Below are 7,881 nucleotides of genomic sequence, written 5' to 3' on the forward strand. Positions count from 1 at the left end.
TTAAGCATCTACAACTTGGATTCCTTAAAGGAACCCGAAATCCAACTACATATCTGGGCTCATTATCTTTTCAATCAAACCAATCTTTGTTCTCTCATCTGTCCAGATATTAAAGCCAAAATCTAAAAAGGTGCAGCCAATCCTTGCCAAATTATCTTTCCTTGATAGCCCCATATTTAGTCTCATATCAAGTCCTGCCAATATCATCAATGTATTTAAGAACTTCTCTCCATCTCCATTCTTACTACTTGTATCCAAACTATCATCCATTTTTTTTTTCTGTATTGATCCAACATCCTCCTACATTCCTACATTTATTTTTACCCTTTTCACCTTCTTTCATATATTATAGCTGGAGCAATATTTTCAAAATGACAACCTGAACATGTCCCCTCGGTGTATAAAAACGTTAAGCTGATCTCACTGTTATTAGCATAACCCCCCAAATTGTTACATACAAGATTTTGCACAATATGGTAACTGACAAATTATGTCTCCTCGTTATAGGTTACTATAATGCTCCAGTTTTTCTTAATAAAATATATGGACATGTACACATACATACCTATGTGCTTGCCTCTCATCTCTTTCACTTAAGATTATGAGGACAGAGAGCTTGCAGTTCTGACCCTAGCCTGCTTTTTCCAGCCTCTAGCCCAATTGGTTCTGAATTAATAAATGAATTACAAAAACACAGAGGGGAAAATTACCAGGCTATACATAAAGGAAAAAGCAAAAATAAGATAGCAATGGTTAATTTTGATAGCCTTAACTAAGAGGAAATGAATGACAACTGAACAAAAGTAACTTGGTGATGAGAAATTCATTTATTCATTTACCCTTGAACTCAAAATACATTTCCTGAGAGTAAATAGTGTTTCAGAAACTCAGTTGCCAAAAAAGAACTCATTCACTAGTGTAGCACATAACTTATAAATACATCATTGAATTGAAGTGAGAGATGTTTTAATGGAGAAATTCAGAAGAGACATTGAAAGCATAAATGAGAATAAGGGAACCCTACATAGGATTTTATAAATGTTTAAGAATTTGACCTTTTGCACATTTTTTTTTTTTGAGACTGAGTCTCGCTGCGTCTCCCAGGCTGGAGTGCAGTAGCGTGATCTCGGCTCACTGCAAGCTCCGCCTCCCAGGTTCACGCCATTCTCCCGCCTCAGCCTCCCAAGTAGCTGAGACTACAGGCGCCCGCCACCACGCCCGGCTAGTTTTTTTTTTTTGTATTTTTAGTAGAGACGGGGTTTCACCATGTTAGCCAGGATAGTCTTGATCTCCTTACCTCGTGATCCACCCGCCTCGGCCTCCCAAAGTGCTGGGATTACAGGCTTGAGCCACCGCGCCCGGCCAACCTTTTGCACATTAATTTTGTATCCTGAGACTTTGCTGAAGTTGCTTATCAGCTTAAGGAGATTTTGGGCGGAGACAATGGGATTCGTATACACCAGTAACAGAGAAACAGACAGCCAAATCATGAATGAACTTCCATTCACAATTGCTTCAAAGAGAATAAAATACCTAGGAATCCAACTTACAAGGGATGTAAAGGACCTCTTCAAGGAGAACTACAAACCACTGCTCAGTGAAATCAAAGAGGACACAAACAAATGGAAGAACATACCATGCTCATGGATAGGAAGAATCAATATCATGAAAATGGCCATACTGCCCAAGGTAATTTATAGATTCAATGCCATCCCCATCAAGCTACCAATGAGTTTCTTCACAGAATTGGAAAAACCTGCTTTAAAGTTCATATGGAACCAAAAAAGACCCCGCATCTCCAAGACAATCCTAAGTCAAAAGAACAAAGCTGGAGGCATCATACTACCTGACTTCAAACTATACTACAAGGCTACAGTAACCAAAACAGCATGGTACTGGTACCAAAACAGAGATATAGACCAATGGAACAGAACCGAGTCCTCAGAAATAATACCACACATCTACAGCCATCTGATCTTTGACAAACCTGCGAGAAACAAGAAATGGGGAAAGGATTCCCTATTTAATCAATGGTGCTGGGAAAATTGGCTAGCCATAAGTAGAAAGCTGAAACTGGATCCTTTCCTTACTCCTTATACGAAAATTAATTCAAGATGGATTAGAGACTTAAACGTTAGACCTAATACCATAAAAATCCTAGAGGAAAACCCAGGTAGTACCATTCAGGACATAGGCATGGGCAAAGACTTCATGTCTAAAATACCAAAAGCAACGGCAGCAAAAGCCAAAATTGGCAAATGGGATCTCATTAAACTAAAGAGCTTCTGCACAGCAAAAGAAACTACCATCAGAGTGAACAGGTAACCTACAGAATGGGAGAAAATTTTTGCAATCTACTCATCTGACAAAGGGCTAATATCCAGAACCTACAAAGAACTCAAACAAATTTACAAGAAAAAAACAAACAACCCCATCAAAAGGTGGGCAAAGGATATGAACAGACATTTCTCAAAAGAAGACATTCATACAGCCAACAGACACATGAAAAAATGCTCATCATCACTGGCCATCAGAGAAATGCAAATCAAAACCACAATGAGATACCATCTCACACCAGTTAGAATGGCGATCATGAAAAAGTCAGGAAACAACAGGTGCTGGAGAGGATGTGGAGAAATAGGAACACTTTTACACTGTTGGTGGGATTGTAAACTAGTTCAACCATTATGGAAAACAGTATGGTGATTCCTCAAGGATCTAGAACTAGATGTACCATATGACCCAGCCATCCCATTACTGGGTATATACCCAAAGAATTATAAATCATGCTGCTATAAAGACACATGCACACGTATGTTTATTGTGGCACTATTCACAATAGCGAAGACTTGGAATCAACCCAAATGTCCATCAGTGACAGACTGGATTAAGAAAATATGGCACATCTACACCATGGAATACTATGCAGCCATAAAAAAGGATGAGTTTGTGTCCTTTGTAGGGACATGGATGCAGCTGGAAACCATCATTCTTAGCAAACTATCGCAAGAAGAGAAAACCAAACACCGCATGTTCTCACTCATAGGTGGGAACTGAACAATGAGATCACTTGGACTCGGGAAGGGGAACATCACACACCAGGGCCTATCATAGGGAGGAGGGAGGGGAATGGGGGAGGGGGGAGGGGTGAGGGACTGCATTGGGAGTTATACCTGATGTAAATGACGAGGTGATGGGTGCTGACGAGTTGATGGGTGCAACACAGCAACATGGCACAAGTATACATATGTAACAAACCTGCACGTTATGCACATGTGCCCTAGAACTTAAAGTATAATAATAATAATAATAATAATAAATAAATAAATAAATAAATAAATAAAAGAAAAAAAAAAAAAAGAAAAGAAATTGACCATAGAAATTTTCTAGTTAATACTGTATAAAAAATCCTGAACGTTTGGTATAGAAAACTATAAATATTTATAAGTAGAGAAATGATTCAGTAAAGTATGCTCTGGTCATAGTAAGAAATACTCTGGAACCATTATACACAGCAAGATAGATGGGTAGTACTGACCTGGAAATATATCAATGGCATTTTGCTCAACATAAAAGAGAAAGTTGCAAAATAAAATATATGAGCATATGTGTGCAGAAATCGTGTGAATGCAATTTAAATGGTCTAAAAGGTAAACATTACATGTACCAAAATGCTAACAATGGTTAACTCTGAGGAGAAGATTTACATGGCAAATGAGATAATCTAAAGGAAACTTTCTAATTATTGCATGCTATATATTATGTTCTTATTTGTGTTTCAGTATATGCATTGTTTTTGCTTTTGTATTTGTTAAAAAATTGTTCTAAAAATAAGTTAAAGGTGCTCACCTATTGGGTTAGATATAAAGGGACGAGTTTATCATTTGTATATTTGACTTTTGCCCACATTTGTTCTGTACTGTCCTATGGCTGTCTAGTTATCTCTTTATGTGCCCAGTGGGATAGAAAACAAAAACAAAAACTACTTGCAGTTTCAGAAACACCATGACATTGAATACTACGTTGTTTGAACATAAGAATGAGACTGAGAGGTGACAACATGCTAGCAGCCCTGGCTCTCAGCACCTTCTCGGCCTTGGCATCCACTCTGGCCGACTTGAGCCCTTCAGCCTGCCTCTGCACTGTGGGAGCCCCTCTCTGGGCTGGCCGAGTTGGCAGCGGGCTCCCTCAGCTTATAGGGAAGTGTGGAGGGAGAGGCTGGCGGTGGGGGGATCCAGGGCAGTGTGCAGAGCTCACGGGCCAGCGTGCGTTCTGGGTGGGTGCTGGCTCGGCGGGCCTCACACTAGGAGCAGCTGGCGGGCAGCATTGGCCCTGGGCAGTGAGAGGCTTAGCACCTGGGCCAGCAACTGTGGAGGGGACACTGGGTCCCACAGCACTGCCAGTCCACCCATGCCATGCTTGAATTCTCACCAGGCCTGAGCTTCCTCCCTGAGGTGCAGGGCTTGGGACCTGCAGTCCACCATGCCTGAACCCCCAGTGGTGTGTTCCCATGCTGCCCGAGCCTCCCCGACGGGCACCATCCCCTGATCCCCGGCACCTGGTGCTATCCACCGCCCAAGGGCTGAGGAGTGCCAGGGCAACTAATGGGACTGACAGGCAGCTACACCCATGGCCAGGCCAGGACGGGCACGGCATCCATTAGGTGAAGCCAGCTGGGCTCCTGAATAGGGTAGGGACTTGTAGAAATTTTATGTCTAGCTGGAGGATTGTATATGCACCAATCAGCACTTCGTGTCTTGCTCAGGGTTTGTGGATGCACCAATCAGCACTCTGTATCTAGCTAATCTGGTGGGGACTTGGAGAACTTCTATGTCTAGCTGGAGGATTGTAAATGTACCAATCAGCACTTTGTGTCTAGCTCAAGGATTGTAAATGCACCAATCAGCACCCTGTGTCTAGCTCAAGGTTTGTAAATGCACCAATCAGTGCTCTGTGTCTAGCTAATCTAGTGGGGACTTGGAGAACTTATGTGTCTAGCTAAAGGATTGTAAATGCACCAATCACCACTCTATGTCTAGCTCAGGGATTGTAAACGCACCAATCAGCACCCTGTCAGAAGGTACCAAACAGCTCTCTGTAAAACGGACCAGTCAGCTCTGTGTAAAATGGACTAATTGGCACTCTGTAAAATGGACCAATCAGCAGGATGTGGGTGGGGCCGGATAAGGGAATAAAAGCAGGCTGCCGGAGCCCGCAGCCACAACTTGCTTGGGTCCACTTGCATGCTGTGGAAGCTTTGTTCTTTTGCTCTTTGCAATAAATCTTTCTGCTGCTCAGTCTGGGTCTGTACTGCTTTTATGAGCTGTAACACTCACAGGGAAGGTCTGCAGCAAGACCACGAACCCACCAGGGAGGAATGAGTAACTCCAGACCACGAACCCACCAGGAGGAATGAATAACTCCAGATGGGAGGAACAAACAACTCCAGATGTGCCTCCTTAAAAGCTGTGACATTCACCATGAAGGTCTGCAGCTTCACTCCTGAAGTCAGCGAGACCACGAACCCACCAGAAGGAGGAAACTCGGAACACATCTGAATATCAGAAGGAACAAACCCAGGACACACCATCTTTAAAAACTATAACACTCACCATGAGTTTCCATGGCTTCATTCTTGAAGTCAGTGAGACCAAGAACCCACCAATACCGGACACAAGACCATTAAATAATTTTTTTTCAATAAAGAAATAGTTACTTGAACCATAATAAAGTAGGCTATAGGTCATTAAAAGGCAATGTAAACTTTTTTTGTAATACATTTTTATCCCCGAAGTTGAAATATATAATTAAGTGCTAAAACTGAAGACTAAATGTTATGAAATTAATTAATATAAAGTTTGGTTTATGTTTAGAGAGTAAAAGATTTTTACGAGAGGACAAATACAGACTCCGGGAGGAAGTGGCACTGTCAGTCTGCGGCACTCATGGGATGCTTAACGTGGAGCTACAGGAGGCCTTGAGCAGCAGCAGCAGGAAGGAGGCTCACCCGCCAACCACATCACGGGAAGCAAAGCCAGGAAAGAAGCTCCCACTGAACATGGCTGACTCGAGGCGACGGTGCATCTTGATGGGCATTTATCCTCATGAACCCAAACACAAGAAGAAGGTTAATAGAGGTGCTACTGCGGCCCAAACTTGTTACCTTATGGAAGACATCAGGTTTCTCCTCCAAAAATTCATCTTCAACAAGGTCCGGGAATACAAGGAATCTGTCTGGAAGTCCTGGAAGGCCTATGGGAAGAGCGAGCGGAACACCGAGGAACATGTAAAGGACAATAAGGTTGACCACAAACATGACCATATCATCAAGGAATGGTACCCCACATTCATTGACGCCTGGGGGGACCTGGGTGGCGCTGCCTTCTCCATGTGCTTCCTCTTTTCCACTTTCCCCTGGACTGAAGTCCCATGTAGAGACCATTCAGCTGTGCTGCGGGCTGGCAGTGGAGTTCATGCATTACGTGATCGCTCCCTGTGCCCTAAGCAAGGTCTTCGTGCCCATCAAAGGCATTTACTACCAGGCTGAGGTGCTGCTACAGCCCATTATATGGATCACCCCCTATACTTTCTCCCACCACCACCAGACAGACATGGACTCCAGAGTCACGGCCACCTTCACCTAGTTCTACACCACCCTACTGGGCTTCATCGATGAACTTCAGCCTCTATCAGTCACTCAACGTTCACTATTCCCTCAAGCTGAGGGTTAGGCCCAAGCAGAGGCGAAGGCCAGTGATGGTACCTACGTGCTGGACTCGGAGAGGCCAGTGGAGAAACTGGAGGCCCTCAGTGTGAGCCTGGCCCACGCTGCGGTGCTTGCCACAGAGGAAGAGGCCGAAGTGGATGAGTTTCCCACCGATGGGGAGTTGGCGGTGCAGAAGGAGAACCTTAGGAAGGAGCTGGAGGTGCAGGAGCACCACAAGAAGCTTTCTGAGGGCTTAAAGTTTTTACTTAACTGACAGGTGTCCCCTGAAGCCCTAGCCTTCGTCATCAGGAGTTTTTGGGGAGACATATCCTGGCAAAAGCCTTTGTGCATCAGTCTCAAGTATGCAGCACCCACCAGATTGTCGACTGGCCTGGGCAGCAGACGTCAGTTATTAGCAGGCACTATGTGGAGCCCCAGTAGGTGTTTGACTCCATGAATGCTAGACTGCACTTCCCTGGAGCAGAGTACTTTCCTGCAATGCAGCTACCCCCACACCCTTCACCTTTTGTGACTGAGGAGGAAGGAGATTACATCCCACCTGAGAAGCTGAAGCTTCTGGCTCTGCAGCTGGGAGAGGACCCAGGAAACTTGAATGAGTCAGAAGAGGAGGAGGAGGAGGAAGACAACCAAGGTGATGGTGATGAAGGGGGAGTAAACGAAGAGGAGGGTAGTTTGGAGCAGCTGCTGACCCAGGAGGAGGAGATCGAGGCCAAGCTCCTGATTGTTATGATGAAGAAGCCGGAGAAGTACCTGTACCAGAAGATCATGTTTGACAAAAGGCAGAAAAGCCAAGAGGCCAAAAAGCTACCAGAGTAGCAGAAAGCCCATGATGAGGCAGTGAGATGTGAGAAGAAAGCAGAGAAGTCAAGGCTGGTTTGAGTGCCAGTGGCCCCTCAGAGGGCCGAGGCCAACTCCCCAGCAGCTGAATGTGGCAGAGGCAGGTCAGAGCACCTAAATGTGGTGACAGATCAGAGTCGCTTATCTTCACTTCTTCCTTCCTCCAGCCAGTCCTGACCCCTCATGCTCGCTGACTAGCCTGGTGGGGAGACCTGACTTCCTTTGGATGGAGCTCCCCTGCTGGTTCGTGGGCAGAAAAGAGGCCTCTGTGCCCAGCCTGATTCTGTGCTCCTAGAAGCCAGGGACACGAGGTGCAG

At 44.7% G+C, this 7,881-nt stretch overlaps 1 pseudogene; it reads left to right on the plus strand.

Annotated features, from left to right (window-relative positions):
* Nucleotides 1-4,629: 4,629 nt before the first annotated feature.
* Nucleotides 4,630-7,606, plus strand: LOC100424003 (pescadillo homolog pseudogene; annotated as a pseudogene).
* The last annotated feature ends 275 nt before the right edge of the window (nucleotides 7,607-7,881 follow it).

The sequence above is a fragment of the Macaca mulatta genome, chromosome 5, assembly GCF_049350105.2.
Source record: "Macaca mulatta isolate MMU2019108-1 chromosome 5, T2T-MMU8v2.0, whole genome shotgun sequence".
NCBI lineage: Eukaryota > Metazoa > Chordata > Mammalia > Primates > Cercopithecidae > Macaca > Macaca mulatta.